Source organism: Lemur catta, chromosome 11 (assembly GCF_020740605.2).
Source record: "Lemur catta isolate mLemCat1 chromosome 11, mLemCat1.pri, whole genome shotgun sequence".
Lineage (NCBI taxonomy): Eukaryota > Metazoa > Chordata > Mammalia > Primates > Lemuridae > Lemur > Lemur catta.
The window spans coordinates 69,202,474-69,223,682 of NC_059138.1; positions in this window are offsets into that span (position 1 = coordinate 69,202,474).

Here is a 21,209-nt window from a genome sequence, read left to right on the forward strand (position 1 = left end):
AGCACAGAGGATGTTTAGAGCAGTGAAACTACCCTGTATTATACTATAATGGCGGAAACATTTCATTATACATTTGGCAAAACCCATAGAATGTACAATATCAAGAGTGAACCCAGGAAATGATCCTAACCCTGAGCTGTCACCCTTAGATTTTATAGATCATGGGGTTTCCCTGTCTTTACCTGTTCCTGGAACTAAAAAACTAGCTTCTATAAAAATGTAAGCCTTTGGACCAATCTTATTAAAACAAACAAATGAGCATGGTGGTCTGCATATGGATTATCTGGGGCTCGAAACTCCCTAATACTTAAAGTCTAATCACTGTTCTATTCTGTTTCTTGTTTCTTCAGCCTGATAGGAAGATAGGGATTTCCTGAGTCACAGATGATGTATAATAAAACATATTTTGAATGAAAGCTGTAATAAAGCCACAAACTATGAAAAAAAAGGAGGTGGCAGGAATAATTAAGCTGATTTAATAAATAAACTATTGATGAGCTGCATGGGAAGCAGTGTCAAATCAGAAGAGATGCTTAGCTTTCCTTTGGTTAAATTTGTATGGATAAATATTTCAGAAAACATATGCTGTATGGGAAGACACTAGAGAATTGCTGTTTTGTCTCATGTTCTACAATAACTGTATAGTGCTAGAAGTAATTTCAGTTATTTTTTAAAATGTTGAATCTGTTGCAACTTTGGTCTTTTAATTTGAATCTAGCATCTATAGGCCAGTGGTTTTCAACTGGGTATGCACATCACTTGCCTATGGGGTTTTATTGATATACAGGTGGTTAGGACTTATGCCAAATTTACCGAACCTCTTTTCTTAGTGTTCTTGTATGTTCTTGGTATATTCTAACTACATGTTTGGTATATTCATGGTATATCATATCAGGATTATTATGTTATAACTGACTTTTTTTTCTCTGTAAAGATATGTTATCATATCTTTGTAACATACATAAATTAAATGTAACATATGCTCTTCTTTGAAAATATGGTTAGTCATTATGTTTATAGATATTTTGTCTAAAATGTTTTAGATTGACTTTTATCTTGTTTTGCATGCCACAGAAACAACCAATTTCCTTATCAGTTATATTATTCTTGTAATGAACTCTCATCAGATTTCTAGCTTTTGAGAACGATCAGGAATAAATTAAACACAACCATTTTAAGTCTTTTGTCCTCTACAGAGAGTTTTTTGTTTTACCCTGATATTTTCCTAAAGGCTCTCGTAATCAGTGACAAGCCCAAGTGCTTTGTCTCCAAACACGGACTGTCTCAGAGCCTTGTGGAAAAGGATTATGCCAGGTGTTGTTAGGTACAGATTTTTGAGGGCATTGTTTAAACAACTTTGAGACCATGTCAGTGTACTGAGTCAGGATTTCTAGAATCGAAACACAAAGCAGGTGGATTCATGTGACTGCTTACTCAAGATGCAGCAGAATAAGAATCAATTGCATAGCACGGAATAACTGACAAGGCATGACTGTTGGGTTTATTTCAAATATCGTTGATGTTTTATTTTCTGTATATATAAGGAAATTCTTTCTCTTTTATCTTATCTATAAGCCATAACATTTTCGTAGACTATGCTCCTGTCGACAGAAATAAAACTCTTTTTCTCCCCTGCCTGGTCCCTCCAGAATTCTAAAACTCTTGTAGAATATTCTTATTCTCATGGCAATATAATTACTTGCATAGGTTCAATGTGTCCTCCTTTTTACCAAGACATCACTGGGAACATTAGTTATGCAGCCAAGGCTCTGCCTGGGACATCATATTTGATGATGATACTCTTTTAGTCAGATATGACCAGACACTTGAAAAGAACTACAGTTGACTTTACCGAGGCAATGTTTACAAAGCCCTCCTGGGAAAACTGACCTGGCACCCGGCTTCCAGGGTTCCCAGGCTTACAGGTGTATAAGGAGGTTAACTTTCTGGCAGTTTCAGGAACTTTAAGGAAACACTGGGGACCCGGGGAAGAGAAGAGTTCATGCATATTTATAAGCGCTTTGGGTGAAATCTGACGGCAAGTTCTTGGCTTGGCTTCCTGGCCTCAAGATACTTTGAAAAGTCCAATCAGAGATTCCTTATGAAAATATTAGCAAAGTAAACTTAAGAAAGTCCATAGGATAAATTATCATTCTCGCTGCACCTGTGTTAATAACCAGCCAAATCTAATGAGACCAGTCTTACACTGTGATGAAGAATACTCTTCCCTTGAGAATTCTTTTGATCAAAATGGGGGTAACTGTAGAAAGTAACTCAGTGTTTCAATGGATAACTGTACAACTTTCCGAGTTGTCAGACTGTAATCTTGTTCACTGTCTTTGTACATTGTTAGTAGCAGATATGTAAACCCTGTCTTTTCTGGTAGAAATTTCAGCCAGGTACAGTGGCTCATGCCTGTAATCCTAGCACTTTGGGAGGCCAAAGAGGGAGGATTGCTTGAGGCCAGGAGTTTGAGACCAGCCTGAGCAAGAGCAACAGCAAGATCCATCTGTACAAAAAAATTAGCTGGGCATGGTGGCACATGCCTGTAGTCCCAGCTACTCAGGAGGCTGAGGCAGGAGGATTATTTGAGCCCAGGAGTCTGAGGTTGCAGTGAGCTATGGTGATGCCACTGCACTGTTGTCTAGGTGACAGAGCGAGGCTCTGTCTCAAAAAAAAAAAAAAAAAAAAAAATATATATATATATATATATAAATAAAAATAAATAATTGACTTTCTCTCTGTGGAAAAACCAATTTTGGTACCAACTTATTAATTGGACTAGATCCTATTACTATGCCCCCAAATGTCAATCCTTACTAAATTTTAAATTCTTCCACTGTTTTTCATTATCTGGCTACAATCATTCAATAACTTTTCAATTTTTCCCCTTTCTACCTAACTCAGCATCACTGAGAACTACAGCCTGATCTCCCAGGACTCTAGATTGACTTGCAGCTGGCCCGTCCCTCCAGAATCTGAAGCCCTGCACACTGAAGCCTGAGGATTTGGTATTAACCTCAAAGGCCTCACTACCACCCGCAGCAGACACATGGGCTGGAATTCTTCCCAGGCAAGCCACTGTCTGGACCACCAAGGAGTCCCGAGAAATGCTTGGGTCCCACTTGCCCCTTATACCAGAGGTAACCTACACTGTGGACAACATCATCAAGAGCATCAACATCCTAGCTTGAGAGCTTTAAGAAACTTAATGCTTGGCCCTCTATATCCAAATGATTTTCCTCCACTGACCTCTTGCAATTCACTGGCCTTGGTTATCCTCAAGGTTCAACTTCTGGCTCTATAATACAATCATTTATGTTAATATTTCTCTCTTTCATTTGAGGCAACCCTGTTGTAAGATGCCTGATTTCCAAGACCCTTAAACAACTTACTTTTGCTACCCTATCTCAAAAGATGGTTCAACTCCTTTTGCAGGAATGATACCAACAAGAGTACTTGAGAAACTATTTCTTAGATCCTGTTTTGCCACCTCATTCAGGAGGTTTGTGATCACCTCTGAGTTGTTCAGGGACAAATGGTATTTCTTTTGGACAAAAGCAGGAACTGACAAAATTGAAGTATATCCGAGCCCTGTGCTCCCAGAAAACAGCAGTGGTTAAGGACCTCTCCCATTGCCCTCCTGTTGTTTTCTGTGAGACAGCGAACTGCAACAGAACTCCCGAGGAATATGTCCTCACATATTCTGAGATAGGACCCACCCTCCACCCTTCCTCACCACTCTCACAAAGCTTGTGGACAACACCCTTGTTTACCTGCCTCTGTAAAGTTCCAGGCCATCCTCCCTTTTCTTTGAGACATTCCTCATTAATCAACATTATCCCTATTGCAATAGCCTGAATAAAATCATCTTAATTGTCAGGTACATTCTGTCTTTCACAGTTGAGATGATCTTTAACTAGGATAACCATATATTTTATCATCCATGACACTTTTGCACATGAAAGAGGATACTAACAAAGTGAACATATATTTCAAAGAACATTTATTTATTGGCCAAGAAACTGTTTTTATTAAATTGGTAGTCATAATAGTTCTATTCAAATTTTAGTTAAAAACAAAATTCTTTATAAAAATAAAAATAACACATATCTGTGTATGTTGAAATGAAAAATCATTTTATATTATCAGAACAATCCTCCAGATTGTACTCAGAACAATATTTTTAGAAATAACAGATCCATTTAAAATGATTTTTGTGTACACATTCATTTATTTGAATCTATTTCTTAGCTGTATCAATCTCTACATAGTCACTAGTATCTTTCCAAAGTGTATATATGGTTCTATACTTTTTCATAAGATTGCTGTCTTTATATTTACATTTTATGGTTGATGCATATTCAACTGACCTTTCTCTGTAGGCCATTATATTTTATTTTTCATGAGAAAATAGTCTCTCTGTAAGTGCTGACATACCTTGTAAGCTCAGAGCAAATGCTGCTAAATACAGGTTATTCAAGATTATACTTTTTTCATATTGAATTGTGAAAATATTTCAGCCCAAAGAGACTATGGGTCCTGTTTCATCTCCATTTGGAACGTCTTTCTTTCTTTCTTTCTTTCTTTTTTTTTTTTGAGACAGAGTCTCACTCTGTTACCCAGGCTAGAGTGAGGTGGCATCAGCCTAGCTCACAGCAACCTCAAATTCCTGGGGTCAAGCAATCCTCCTGCCTCAGCCTCCTGAGTAGCTGGGACTACAGGCATGCGCCACCATGCCCGGATAATTTTTTCTATATATATTTTCAGTTATCCATGTAATTTCTTTCTATTTTTAGTAGAGATGGGGTCTCGCTCTTGCTCAGGCTGGTTTCAATCTCCTGAGCTCAAACAATCTACCCGCCTTGGCCTCCCACAGTGCTAGGATGACAGGCGTGAGCTACTGCGCCTGGCCCGGAATGTCTTTCTTAAGCAAATACTTTTGCAAGGTAACACTTATCAAATAAGTTTACTATTTATGATTCTATTGAATATTCAACCAAATTAAGATGCTACTAAATGTTCTATTCTGGCAGAGAATATAAATATATCTAATTAAAATTAGGAGCATCATCAAAAGATTTTTCCTACATGTGGAGATATTTCAAAAAATAATTGAAGAATTAAAAATTGCATATTAGAGAATATTTGAGTATTAATTTATTAGTACAGGCCTTCTTTTGCTTTTGTAGGAACACATTTCAATGTCTTCCTGTTTGTAAACCTTGTTTTTAATAATTGCAGTTTGCTGAAAACTTCAAAAGCTGATGATTCTTATGCTTTATTTCCTATGTATTAAAGACTGAATATCAAAGAATTCAACTGATTTTGAAAAAAGGCAACTAAAATTTAGAGTATTAATTTATAAAAAAGTTCTGTACTATCATAGAACTCATAAATTCTTTTATAAAGCAGTTCTTCAACAACTAAATGTTTCTCCAAGCCAATCAATGGCAGGCAGAAGAGGAGAGAGTGATTACTGCCATACAGCACTTTTAAAAAATTCAATAGCTTCCTCACAAAAACTGTGAGCTTCAGTTATTCTGTGTACATATTAAAAAATCTATATATTTGATAACTACTTCTTCCATTTTGGCTAGTATACTATTGCAACTTATTTGAATGCATTTGAATTATAAATTATGTATGTAATATAACCAATCCCAAGTGCATTTCTGCTCCTTTAATTTAAATAAGAACATTGTTTTTGCCATGATATTGTGATACTATGCTCTATCAACTTTTGTATTAATGTTATCAACTCAAAAACCCCACAACCTAAGGTTTTATCTTCTATGTTAACCTTTATAATGGAACTTGAAGCATTTATGAAAACATCAGATAGTCTTTGACAGAATGAACTTCTAAAAGCTTTAGTCTGAGTCAATGAATTAAGTGAAAAAAATGAAAAATTATTGGAATGAACCTTTTTTTGAGATGGGGTCTTGCTATGTTGCCCAGGCTGGTCTTGAACTCCTGGCCTTAAGCAATCCTCCCACTCAGCCTCCCAAGTAGCTGAGATTACAGGCACAACTCAACTTTTTATTATACACACACACACACACACACACACACACACACACACACACCACTGCTATAAAATGGCATCATTTAATTATTTGTGAAGTTCTTCTTTTGGTAATGGAGTCAACACATTAAGAGCTATAGATTTATTTTTGAACATGCATAAGAAAATTTGGACTTGAAAAAATGAATGTAGTTAATTTAGAACAGAAGTGGACAAACCACGGCTGCAAACTAAGAAATGGTCTTTTACATTCTTAAAGGGTTGAAAACCAAATCAAAACCAAAGCAGGCTACGTGACAGAGAAAATATGGGGCCTTCAAAGCTTAAAAGGTTTACAATTTGGACTTTTACAGAAAAAGTCTAATTTAGAACAATACTCTTAGACCAGTCTCAGTGGTTCACTTCTGTAATCCTAGCACTTTGGGAGGTGGAGGCAGGAAGATCACTTAAGGTCAGAAGTTTGAGACCAGCCTAAGCACAGCAAGACCCTGTCTCCACAAAAAATAGAAAAATTAGCTGGGTGTGGTGGTGTATGCCTGTAGTCCCAGCTACTTGGGAGGCTGAGGCAGGAGGATGGCTTGACCCCAGGAGTTTGAGGTTGCAGTGAGCTATGATGATACCGCTGCACTGTAGCCTGGGCAACAGAATGAGACTCTGTCAACAAAACAAGGCAAAACAAAAACATACAAAAAACTCAACAGTCCTTTGATCTAAATGAAAAGTCTTCCTCCACAGAGTGAAATGTATATGCACCTCTGAAGCTGCATATTACATCTTCATTTTCAGACAAAGTCTGTCTATAATATAGTAACTTTCAATAATACAATGACTCTTTTTAAGTAGATTTGTCTCTTCTGGTATTCATGTGGTCAGTGATACCACTAGGACACCAATAGTAGAAGGTAAGTATCAACAATCCGTTCAAGGTACAAGTTCTTCATTAACTTCCTTGAGAAATAAACGTTTTTATTTAATTATTTATTAAACATGCACTTAGCTTTTTTTGAGCTCATTGTAACTAAAAGGTTTACTTGTGAAAAAATTTAAAAAGTACGACAAAAAAGTATTATCAAACAATAAAATAAATAGCTATAAATTTATACCAAATAATGCATGACAAAACCACTGTAGCAAGAACATTCAAACTACACTCCATTCTCTGTGGGATTGCTGAGTCTCATCTCCCTCGAATATTTCATGTGAACTTAAGCTGAACTAATTTCTTTATATATTCACTGGATTATTAACTAGTAGATGCAAAATAATTTTTCTTTCTTAGTGGTACATAAAACAATGCTAAGTCTTCCATATATGTTGCCTTTAATTTGACAAAATACAGTATTCATTTCTTAACTGCAATATGCATTTGCATGCAATATAATATCCTCCCTGATATCAGTTGTTCCTCCAGGAATAAAAATGAATAATTACTAGAATGTTGATGATTCAAATGATAATTATTAAATACAGGTATTCATCAGGTAAAAAGAGCCTGCTATATGCACACATTATACAATCCCCTAAATTTTTAGATAAAGAATGAGAGTCCCCTTTTTCCCTAGTAGACCACTGAGATGAATTGAACTCAAGAGGCCATTTCTCACAGGTGCCTTCACTCTTTTATTGGAAAATGTGGTTTTTAGCTGATCATTTAGCTCAGCGCTCTCAGGGTATGGGATTGACTTTTGTCATAGCTGAATGCCTTTTCTTTTCATTGCTTTCAAGGCCAAGGTTAGGAATGAGAACCTGACTGTGACCTCATACTAAATATATTTGTATGGATGTGTGTGCAAGTGTGTGTGTGCATTAAAATAGAAAAAGAGAAGGTACCTCATATATTCACTTGCAAATATCAAAGTGAGAGATTTTTTTTAAAATAGCAGATTTTTTTAAAAAAATCTAGAGATTAAAAAATTAACTAGAGGCTACATACTATCGATATCTTACATTTACGTAGCACATTACTATTTCCAAAGAAAAAGTGTGAAATTCTATGTGATGAGCTGCAAGGTGATAACTAGCCTTTTAAATCTTATGTGAATATACCTGTGTATCTGTATGCCATATTTTTATATGTTTGTGTTTGTTTTTTCATGGTGAACTTAGTCATAGGATAACTCTATAAATTACTTCTTATATTCGATGATTTTTAGCCCATGTAGTCTTCCTTTTACACAGCAACATACATAATCCTGGAAATATTTTTGATGCATCTAATGATGAGAGATACATTTTTAGACTTTTAAAGAAATTTTTAGGATATGATATTTCACTTAGTACATAAAATTTTAATTTAATTCACAGTATTGAAGTTTTATACTTCAAAACCTTTCTGGGGAATACAAGGTAAGATCAATATTAGGAAATCTGTTAATAGACTATGCCAAACTTATAAACCTAAGGACAAAAATCATATGATTAACTCTATACATGCTGAAAAAGCCTTTGACAAAATTCAACACCAATTCATGATTTTAAAAAAACATCCAAAAGAACAGAAAATGAGAAATACTTTCTTTATATGTGTGTGTATGTTTATGCCTATGTATGTGTGTGCATGTGTGTGTGCACATTTAAGTCCTAAAGCTGATATCTTATTTAATGGGAAAATGTTAAAAGTGTTTTCACTAAGATCACTAATAAGTCACGCATGCCTACTATTTTCCTTATTACTAAAAATTGTATTAGAGTATTAGCCAATGCAATTAGACAAGATAAATCAATTAGAGGCATAAGATGGGTAAAAAAGAAATAAAATTTAGCCTATTTGCAGAGGAAATGATGGCATAACTAGAAAATTCTTCAGCGGCAACAAACAAAAATAATTTAATAAGGTGATAAGGATATAAAATTAAGAAACAAAAATCAACAGCCTTAAGATATATAAACAATAACCAGTTAGAGGACATTATGGTAGAGAAAGCCCATTAAGAGAACCGACAAAAAGATAAAATACTTAGGAATAAATGTAACAAATAATATACAAACCTAATCATAAAAAAATTTAAAATACTTCTGAAAGAGACAAAAGTAGACTTGAAAAGGCATTCCCCATTCTTGTATAAAATGACTGAACATTATAAAGGTACCAGTTCTTATGATCCAGTAATCCCACTACTGCGTATATAGCCAATGGAAAGGAAACCAGGATGTTGAACAGATATCTGCACTCCCGTGTTCATTGCAACACTATTCACAATAGCCAAGATATGGAATCATCCTAAGTGTCCATCAATGCATGAGTGGATAAAGAAAATGTGGTATGTACACAAATGAAATACTATTTAGTCTTAGAAGAAAAGAAAATCATGTCATTTGTGACAGCATGGATAAGCCTGGAGGATATTATATTAAGTGAAGTAAGCCAGGCACAGAAAGATAAATACAGCATGATCTCACTTATAGGTGGAATCTTAAAAAGCTGAACCCAACCATGGAAGTAGAGAGTAAAATGGTGATTACCTGCAGAAGGGGTGATGGGGGTCATGGAGATGTTGATAAAAGGATACAAAATTTAAGTTACGTAGGAGGAATAAATTCAAGAGATCTATTGTGCAGCATGGTGACTATAGTTAATAACAATGTATTGCATTCTTGAAAACTGCTAAGAGAGTAGATTTTAAATGTTCTCACCTCAAAAAATGATAAGTATGTGAGGTAATGCATATACTAATTAGTCTGGTTTAGCTATTTCACAATTTCATATTTCAAAACATGTTGTATATAATAAACATCTAAAATTTTTGTTAATTAAAAAATAAATTTCAAAAATTTAAAAATACATGTTAGTAAGTGAAAAAAGATACTCGTTTTCCCTAAGTTAATATATAAATTTAATACATTCCCAATAAAAATATCAATGAACATTTTTATGGAGTTAGGCAAGTTGATACTAAAGTTCATATAGAAAAACAAAGATGCAAGAATAACCAGGAAAGCACCAAAAAAGAAAAACTATGAGGAAGACTAATCCCACCAACACTAAAAAATGAAATCTCTATAATTTGATGCAAGTGGTAATGGCACACGCATAGACAGACCAGAGGGATGGAATGAAGCCCAGAAAAAGACCTAAGTATGGATGGTAATTTAGTATACGATAACAGCGACATCGCAAATGAAAAGACATTGTAATAAATGGTGCAGTGAAAACTGGGTAGCCATTTGGGATGAAAGATTAAATTAGATTCATACCTCACAAAATACAAGTAATAAACTCCAAGTACATTAGGGAATCTAAGTATAAAAAAGGAAACCACACATGTACTAGAAGAATGGATAGTGGATTCTCCTTCAACCTCAATGTATGGAAATTTTTAAAACTATGACTCAAAATAGAGAGGCATTATAAGATAAAATATCAATAGATTTGATTACATAAAAATTTTAAAATTTGTATGGCAAAAGCACTATAATCAAAATTATAAGCAAAATACAACTAGCAAACTGTAAGAAATATTTGCAGTACATACTATGACCAAAGGGCTAATATCCTTAATGCATATTTAAGAAAAAAAAATTTCTAAAAATTGAGAGGCAAAATATAAAAAACCCACTAAAAAATGGGGGAAACATAGGAACAGACAACTCACAAAAAAGGTTATAAAAATAGCCCTCGACTACATGAAAACATACTCAAATTCACTCCTAATTAGAGAAATGCACATAAAACAACACTAAGATACCATTTCTCACTTACCAGACTCCCAGTGATTAACAAGTACAGTAATACATGCTGTTGGTGAGGCTGCAGGCAAATGGGCACTCCTATATAACTGGTGGCACTGAAGACTCAGAAAACCCTGCTGGGAGCAGATTTTGGCAATCCTAACAAAAATATATATGCATTTATTTTTTTACAGGTTTTTTTTTTTTTTTTTTTGAGACAGTTTCTCTCTGTTGTATGCACTAGAGTGCTATGGGATTAGCCTAGCTCACAGTAACCTCAAATTCCTGGGCTCAAGCCATCCTCCTGCCTCAGCCTCCTAAGTAGTTGGGACTATAGGCACATGCCACCATGCTCGGCTGATTTTTCTATTTTTTGTAGAGACGGGGTCTTGCTCTTGTTCAAGCTTGTCTCGAACACCTGGCCTCAAGCAATCCTTCCACTGCAGTCTCCCAAAGTGCTAGGAATTACAGGCGTGAGCCACCACACCTGGCCCTTCCAGGATATATTGTTAAGTATAAAAAGCAAAGTTTAAAAGCCTATTTGGCATATGCTACCTTTTGTGTAAGAAAGGAGATATAAGAAAATATAAATGTATCTGCTTATTTGTGCAAAAGAAATTTATATTCTTTTGCACAAATATGATAACCATAAATTGATAATGGTTTGATAATAATAAAACCATAAATTGATAATGAATGCTAAACCATAAATTAAAGAGACTGGTTCCCTACAGAGGATGGATGGCAACCCTGTGGAAAGAATGGGAGAATGGGATAGCAAGAACCACTGCTAGGACTGTTTCTCTAAGTAAACGTTTTTTTTTTTGTTGTTTGTTTTTTTGAGACAGAGTGTCACTCTGTTGCCCTGGCTAGAGTGAGTGCCGTGGCGTCAGCCTAGCTCACAGCAACCTCAGACTCCTGGGCTTAAGCAATCCTACTGCGCAGCCTCCCGGGTAGCTGGGACTACAGGCATGCGCCACCATGCCCGGCTAATTTTTTCTATATATATTTTAGTTGGCCAGATAATTTCTTTCTATTTTTTAGTAGAGATGGGGTCTCGCTTTTGCTCAGACTGGTCTCAAACTCCTGACCTCGAGCGATCCACCCACCTCGGCCTCCCAGAGTGCTAGGATTACAGGCGTGAGCCACCGCACTAAGTAAACGTTTTTTATAGCTGACACATAGAACCCTAGTAATATTTCCCATACCTCCAAAAAAAGAAACCTAATTTGGAAAACATGATTTTGACTTGATAGTGTAAGCCTGAAGGAACAGTGTACGAGTATTGTAATCTAGTTAGCAAGTTTGATTCTAACAAAGGATACTAGAATTATATACTAGAATTGAACAAATGAGCAAATATAGATAAAAAAGAGTCAAGTTTCTCACTGTCGGAGAAAGATGTTACAAATAAGGAAAGGGGAGGGCAAAAATGAACCCTGTGGAATTGGAGTGAGGGGTATCAGTATAAACCCATGTTTACACAGACATGTAGGGGGATGTAGTTAGATGATAGACAGAATGACAGACACATACAGATATGTATATCAGCACAGGCTGATATACATACACATAGTTCCTCTTCTCCTGGAAGGGTCTCGAAGCAGTAACACCCTAGTAGCACTGAGCGCTTAATGCTTAGATCTTGGTTTCTAAACACCATTCTCAAATCAAGAGAACTATGCTTCTTGGAGAAGTTGTTGATTCCAGGCCTGGGGCAGGCAAAGTGTAAAATGAGCCTGGAACATCTCATCCCAGAATAGAAGGAAGTGCTGCTCACAAAGGATGAAGCCATGTCAAAAGAACATGGAATCCACCAGAAAGAGGTCCTCAATGGCCAAAGCTGGAATAATTTTGAGGAAGCAAGAAAGAATGATAGCATTGGATTATACTTCATAGACTAAAATAAATATCTGTGAGTCTACAGTAATATAAATGAATAATTTAGTCAATAAATTAACGGGGGATAAGAGACAAACCTTCCTTACAGAAAAAAATCCGATTAATAAATGCAGAAGGAATAGAGGAAATAGGGGGGAAAGCTCCACAGTAATAATTGTTGTAGGTATCAATGGGTGAAATTTTAAGGAAACACAGATATTTACATAGTCTTAAAATATCTCCAGTATAGAATTCCTATATACACTTCACTAACCTCCCCTAATGTTAGCGTCTTACATAACCATAGCAAACTATGTAAAGAAATTAAACACGGGTACAATATTATTAACTAAATCTAGTAACCTCATTTGAATTCCTACTAACATTATCTTTTTTCTGATACAGGACTCAATCTGGGATATATTTATTACTAATGAGATAATAGTAATTTTACTGTGGAGAAGGTGGCTAGTATCATTTTAACCAGTAATCAAGGTTCATATCTCAAGCCATAGACATAACAACACATCATGTACAAAGAAGGGCACACTGTCTCTTCTATGGTATTCCTGCTAAAAATGTTTAACCTCCTCTAACCATGAGAAAACATCAGACAAACCCAAACTGAGGCACATTCTAGAAAATAACTGATTAGTAGTCATCAAAAGGGACAAGATCAGGAACAGCAAAGAAAGATTGAGAAACTGTCACAGACTAGAGGAGACTAAGGAGACACAACAATTAATTGCAATGTGGGATCCCAGATTGAGTCCTGGAACAGGAAAACGATGTTATTAATAGTATAAATTCAAATAAGGTTCGATTTATTGATTTTAATAGCATTATACCCATGTTTAATTTCTTTACATAATTTATGATGGTTATGTAAGATGTTAATAATAAAAGAAGTTAGTGAAGGGTATATAGGAATTCTCTGTATAAGTTTGCAACTTTTCTACAAGTTTAAAATTATTTCAAAAAAAAGGTTGTTTTTTTTTTTGTTTTTTTTAGAAAATGCTTGCTGGACCTGAGTTTTCTTATCTGTACAATAACTACGTTGAATCAACTCAATGACAATATCGACTTTAATACCATTAATCGCCATTGATTGAGGCTCTATTCTGTGTGGGGCAGGCCAGCAAGCTGTGTCTGTGGAGACCTGTAATCCCTGGAAGCCACGTTTAGAACTCACTGCTGACTCCATTTCTCTCAGACAAGGAACCTTGGGGCTCTGAGTGATCAAGCAATCAGCCCAGGTGGTGAGTAGAAAAACCAAGGTGAGAACTCTTTTAGGTACAAGGCATACAATCTTTCCACCACACACCTGTAGCTTTTCAGATATAAATAACCCGAGGAAAAAATTTTTTAAGAATGGTACCAATCCTTCACTTCATACCTTACAGTAGCAATACTAGGGAGAGAAATAATAGAAAATACAGCTCAGGTCTCTCAGATCTTCTTTTATTAAACCAAGAGTTTGTTAAACTTGGCGGGTGAGTGGGGAGAGAGAGAGTTAACCTTGCGAGCTCAGTTCATAGTTAATGTCATGGATAAAAGCATCAACATGGGAATTACCAAATATGTAAGTATTTAAATAAATGAAAAGAACTTTCCCATTAATGCCATCCGCATTGTACCACAGAAGGAAATATCCTTTCATTATTCACCTTGTTCCTATGATTTGTCCATTGGGGAAGGAGGGTTCTAGAAAGACAGCAAAAATCTCTCTCTAGTCCTTTAGCCCCAGGTGATGGGGCTGTTTTTATACAACAGTGCCATCTACTGGGGTAACTCAGAATTACAGGACACTCTAACACTCTTCAGTCCTAGTTTTCTGCTTCTCTTTTAAAATGAGCTAAAACCGGTTAATCTCTCCATTCTCAGTTACTATCATTACCAGCCCCATTTTATTAATTAATATGGTTTTATAGGGCAAAGACCTGGTCAACTCTTGGGTATGCACTAAAGCCACACCCTGGCCTACAAATGTTGCTGAAGGGTTTCACGTGGGACCACATAGAAACAGATGAGCATCTGGGAGTTTGAGTTTCTTTTTCTCCTGACATTTAAAAAAATATTGCAAAGAATTTTTGTTCTTTGTAGATAGATAAAAACATATAGAGAAGCAGCCAGAGGAAAATATAATCACTATAATAGCTGTCCTTGGAGATTTGTGTTTTTATTATTTATAATTATGGGATCGTATCATATCTATTGTCCTGTAAATGGTTCCTTCCATTTAGTAATAGATATAATCATCATTGTTTCAACAGCTTTAATCCTCCCGGTTTAGGTCAATGCACGTCACTATTTCGTTTCAGTTTCATGTGGATGACAGGGTCTCAGGACAACACTAACAGGGACTTGGGGCTCTTGTGGGTGTTCACCCATTCAGTCAGCCCTGAAATACCTTCTATTAATAAGAAGGCAAAAGAACAAAGAGCTAAATATTTCCCAACCCTCTAGGCCACCCCCCACTTTCCAACAGTCCTTCCCATGGAAGGGGGGACGTGAGCTAGAGGTGAAGTTGAATCACAGAACAGAAAATAAAAAGACCAGTTTCAAGAGGCTTTTCTTCGCTGAACCACCAGTCCTGAGTGGTGCCTTAAATATTTAGATTCTGTAGTGACTAAATTGGGAAAGACTAATCCCAATTTTAGGAGGAACGTGGAGGTCACTGGAGTTGTTTCCAGTGCCTCTGCTTTGCAAAGAAACATTTGTAAGCTGTGAGCCATCAAATGCTTTCCTCCAAAACGATTCTAAACTCTATAAAGAGCAATACTATTACCGATTAAAGGTCATTAGCAACAAGGATACGCAACTGGAATGGGTTCAGTTTGGTAGCAGTGCCTTTCCTCCTCACGCTCTTGCTTAATCTGGGTATGGCGCATATGTGCCTACCTTGTACAACCTGCAAGATGATTTTATTTTTAAAAGCATGCTAAAAGTTTATAGCTGTTTTATAGCTACTCCTTTGACACATTTGTGTCGTATTAGTGATTTACTTGATTCTGAGCCCTTGTTCCAGAAACCAGGCCCCCATGAGAACATCATTCCCACGGGAGAATATGCAACCCTTGGCAATGATTTACCCTGCAACGTGGTTTCCAGGAGACCATTGTGAAAATAAGTAGTAGTATGTCTGTACTTGACTTTGGAGTCCTGTGAGGACAAGCATTATTCCTCATATTACAGAGGGGAAATAAAGTCTCAGAGCTGGAGGGACTTAGTCTCATCAGAAGCTGAGCAGAGGCTGGCAGCTCAGTCTTCCTTCCACAGTGCATTGTCCTTACATTATATTCTTGGCCTGTCCTTGACCAGGGTAATGGTCAGGAGTATGGGCCTGGATGCCTGGGTTGGAGCCTAGGCTCCGTACTTTATTAAGTGTATATTGGGAACGTTGCTTATCCTTCTTTACTTAATATATTCACATGTAAAATGGGATGATGATAATAACGGTATATTATCTCATAGAACTGTTATCATGCTAAACAAAGTAAAGCATTTGGAACAGTGCTTGGCAGGAAAAGAAAACCCTCAATAAATATTAGCCACCATTATCTACACGGCCAATTAAATCATATATTCATATTTATTCTAAGTACCCAAAAACATCAGCAGAGGTATTAACACAATTTAGATGGCTTTAACAAAATCAGCAATTTCCATTTGATGGGTGCCTACCATATGCTGGACACATTACATACTTTATCTTATTTGTTCTTTTATCCCCACTTTGGAGATGGCAAACTGGAATCTCAGAGAATCTCAGAGAAGTTAAGTAATTTTCCACCCAATGGCAAAGCCTAGATTAACATCCAGGCTTCTCCACTGCTAAAGCCGGCGGACATTTCACCCACTAAGCTATATGACAATACGCTAAACTAAGTTAACCTTTTGCATTGTTTATCCGCTGTGACCTATCAAAATTTTCTTTTTAAACTATAGCTTATTTTAAAATATATTGCACTCTGAGTTTTTGCATGGACCGAGTGCCAGGCATTGTGCACGCCTGGAGAGTCAATGGTGAATAAGACACAGTCCTGTGCTTCAGTTGCCCACAGGCTGGTGGGAGGAGTCAGACCATTAATGGTAAATTGTAGTGCAGAATGGCAAGGGTTGCCAAGTAGGGGTAGAATACAATGTTACGGGAATGTAATCTTTAGGAACAGCATCAGCCCAGTCTTGCAGGGTGGATGGGGGATGCATGACATCAAAAATATTTCCCACTGATGGATGACCTAAGACCTTACTGATCCTCTGGGGTTTTAAATAACCCCAGGTAGCACATGCTCATTACTTAGGCAGGCACTTAAGACATGTTATCTCATTTAATCCTCACTACAATTCTTTAGGAGTGGTGCCATGATTCCCTTTTTGCGGATGAGAAAACTGAAGCTTTGAGAGACCTAGTAAGTTGTCTAATATCACCCAGCTAGTAGATGATGTCCCCTGGATTTAAACCTGATTTGTCTGACCAAGACACCCAGACCATTAACCACTACACTAAATCATACTGCTCTCAATTTTTTTTTTTTTTTTTTTGAGATAGGGTCTCCCTCTGTCACCCAGGCTGAAGTGCAGTGGCATGATCATAGCTCACTGCAACCTCAAACTCCTGGGCTCAAACAGTCCTCCTGCCTCAGCCTCCCGAAAAGCTGAGACTATGGGTGCATGCCACCATGCCCCACTAATTTTTAAAATTTTTTATAGAGACAGGATCTCGCTGTGTTGCCCAGGCTGGTCTCAAACTCCTGGCCTCAAGTGATCCTTGCACCATGGCTCCCAAAATGCTGGGATTACGGGTATGAGATGCCTCACCTGGACTTGCCTTCAATCTTACATTGTTTTATCGTGTTTGGTGCAGGTTAACTTGAATTATAATTTTGCCTTTTTACCTATCTGTATTTTGTTGTTTCACTTGTTTCAACAAGTACTATTTCATAAACAATTTTTAATAAAAAAGAAAACTTGTTATTCTGAACTATTATGTTAATAGGCTGAACCTATTAGGTCATCTTTTCCTAATCCTTGCAATGGTACATGCATCTCCTGCAGTTTCACACCTATGGCACAATAGATTGGTAAAGTTGAGGAATTACCATTCAGTTTTGAATTGATCTGGGGGAATCCAGACCCCCAATTTTCTATTCCAGGCCCTGTTGGATGGATTTGAAACTTTTTGGTTGAAGGTTTGTATGAAGCAACCCCAGGGTAGGAGAAAACAGACTTAATCTTGGTCTGATTCCTGGAGAAGTCTACAAAAGGAGGCAAATTACTTAACACCCTCATGACATTCTCATATATCAAATGAATCAAGACCAATGAGATGAAGAGCTATGCAAGAGAGAGAACGCTGGAATATTTAGCAAGATCTAATTAGCTGGAAGGTAGACTATGAACAAAGCAAAATTAGTGCAAGAAACACCACACTCGGCGCCCAGGAAACTCTGCTGGGGCTAAATCCTTTTACGGGTGTAACAGTGGGCATGATCTGGCCTCCGGCTTGCTTTCTTCTGTCATCTCCTGCCACTTCCCCCCATTCCACCCCCTCCCCTTCCAACCTCAAAAACCCCAACAAACACTTGAGACCCAGTCATGACAAACTCCTTGCAGCTCCCTAAACCAACCTCGCTCTTTCTTGCCACCCAGCTCTTGAATGTGCCTTTTCTTCCCACTTGTTCTCTGTCATGTCTCTTCCCTGAATATCCTTGACCTTTGGCTTCTCATTCTTTCTTCAAGGACAATTCACATTTAGATCATACATAGAGACTTCTTGGAGCCCTCATTAAAAGAATCAGGTGTTTTTTCTTGGTGCTTCCTGTAAAGCTCTCTGAAAGCCCTTATTCTTAAACCGTTGCTTTCATTACTTGTTGCATGCGTGTTTTCCAGGTAAACCATAAAGCCTGGAGGATGAGAATCATATTTGACTCATCTTTGTATTCATTTCATCTTGAATGGTGCCTGCTATGTGTTAGGTACTTAATAATTGAGTGGCTTGATGGACGGAAGGTGTTAGAACCAAAGCCTCATTGCACACTCTCAAATCAAGTCAGAAAGGAAGTTCTTCAGTAATAATGCCATCTGTTACTCAAAAGGTAAGGACAAAGGAATTTCAGAATTCATGAAGAAAACTTTTAAGAATAAGCCTAAAACGACAGGAACCTCAGGCCCAGGGATCTCCCCTGGCTTAGGCCAGTTGTTATATTTCATTCACTTCCGCTAAAAATGGAAAAAAACTATGGGGAACCTTTTAATAAATAGCATTCCCAGATTTCCTGGAAGTAACAAAGCCACCCCCAAATAGGCAAGAAAAACTTAACAAGAAAATGTCAGACGTTCAAGATAAAATATGGTGGCAGACTCTGGACAAGGAGGAAACAAAAACAGATCACTCTCCTGTCAGCTTCTGAATTCTAGTCCTTCCTCTGATGCACAAGAGCTGGGAGGGAAAAGGGGTTTAATGCCCTACGCTTGCATTGCTGGTGAAACTGTCCGTTCAGAAAAACAAGAGGCATTTCTCTCCTTTCTCAAAGGAATGGAGTCCCTTGAAAGACACACCAAATACCGCAGAGGAGTGAAGTTGTCTCCTCTCGCTATTTCCTTCCCGTTGCAACACTGTTTGTGAAACAGTACTGAGGCCACAGGAAAAACAGACCAGGAAGGTTGCAGTAGGCAGGCTGTGGTTATAAGCCTTCCCCCACCCCTTCCCAGCAACTCTGGTTAGCATGCAGTGGGCTTCGTGTCTCTTTAAATTCTGCCAGATGCCACTGGGGGTGCCTTTGCTGCTCGCCTCTGGGGAAGTGATTATTGCAAATGTGCATGATTTTATCCACAATATACAGTATCGTGTGAAGCTGGCTTTTTATTGCCTTCAGCCTTTTCTTTCTTACAATTTAATTTAATACGTTTGGAATTATTATCCCAAACATTAGCCAGCTGGCCCGCTGGGGTTTCCTTTGCTGGATTCCGGGTCTCTCTTTTTCTAATCCTCTCTTCGTGGATAATCCACTCTAATGCTTCTTGGCTGCGCAAGGGGTTTTGCTATTACTACCTGTTGATTAGAAATGCACTTTGTCCTGTGTAGGTGGTTCTAATCGTTTGGTAATGAACACCTTATTTGAGACAGCTGAGGTCAGAGTTATAGTCACGAGATTTTTCTTTCTTCTTTCTAGGTTTCTGGATGCTTGCTTGTCTTTTCAATTTTTTTTTCTCCTGAGCTACAATTCAGCTGGTCTTTGAGAGCAGCCTCTAAGACCAAAAAAAGGGGAAAAAAAAGAAAAAAGAAAAAAGAAAAAAAAAAAGGAATACGAAGAAAAAAAGAAAGAAAGAAAGCTGTACAGCAAGGCCCAAGAAAGAGGCTTTTATTTTCTCCTGCAGCTTTGAGACCCCAGGTATAGAACACTTCCGTCTTTGCCAACCAGGAGGCCTGCAGGGTCCTTGCTGAGGGCTCCCAGGAGAGCCCGAGACTTTGTCCCTGGGTGGGATGGAGGGAGCCCAGGAGCAGAAGAGGCAGGCAGGCGGCGTCTTCAATGTCTGAGACCCAAAGGGACAAGAGAACCAGGCCAGCTCGGTGGCTTTGCTGACTCCCTCTCCAATCCAATGTCTCCCCCTCTCGGTAGGAAGCCGGAAGTGGGATGTGGGACAGTGCGGCAGGAGCACCTGTCACACTGGGAGCGGCCTGTCCCTGTGGAGCTGTCACAGCAACGGACTTTCTCCAGGATGCCCTGGGGAGGATCCAAAATGAACTGGACTTCGTAATATCCATGACAAGAATGGGCGCCAAAGTCGCTATTCAGTGCGTTTCTGTACTGAAGGGAATATTTGTCCAAAGGCGTCCACAATTTGCAATAAGGACAACCACTGGTTACATTTTACTTGAAAGTTCCAAAGAGATGATGATGATGATGATGATGACAATGATGAGTTTCAGAACAACACCCTCTGTCCCACTGATGGATTGAAAAAGAAATCCTTTAGGGTGTCTATAGCTGCACTTTGGAAATTTAGTGTGAATACTTCCTCAGAGGACTCTGTTATTTACATCTGTTTATTCTCAGAATCGGACATATTGTCTGGTACTTGGTAGGTAATCAATGAAAACAGGGAAGGGGAGAAGGGAAGGGGAGAGGAGAGAAAGAGAAAGGAGGAGGAGGAAGAGGAGAGGTGGAAGGAGGAAGGGAGGGAGGGAGAGAATAATATGTGCCTATTATAGGGATTTGGAAAACATAGAAAGGTATAAAAAAGACAATAAGAATTACTCAAAAATCCCACTAAAAAATAACCTTTGTGAATGGTTTGTTCCCTTTATTCTTCTAGGCATTTTTAAGCTGATTGTTTCATTGTTTACAAAGTTCAGATCACACCACACATTGAACTCTGCATCCTGCCTTTTTAATTCACCTCTACTGCCAGTATTTTCACAAGTTCAAACTACTGAAAATCACGTTTTTAGTGGCCAGATAATATGTTACTCTTTCAACATATCTTTGCTTCTGTAATATTTTCCTACTGTTAAGTTCCTGGCTCTTTTCATATATCTGTTTAAATTATTCTCCTCCTCTGAGAATAATTCGTGATTTTTTTTTAAAAAAAATAACATGTACAGAAGTAATTTTTATTAGCACATGAA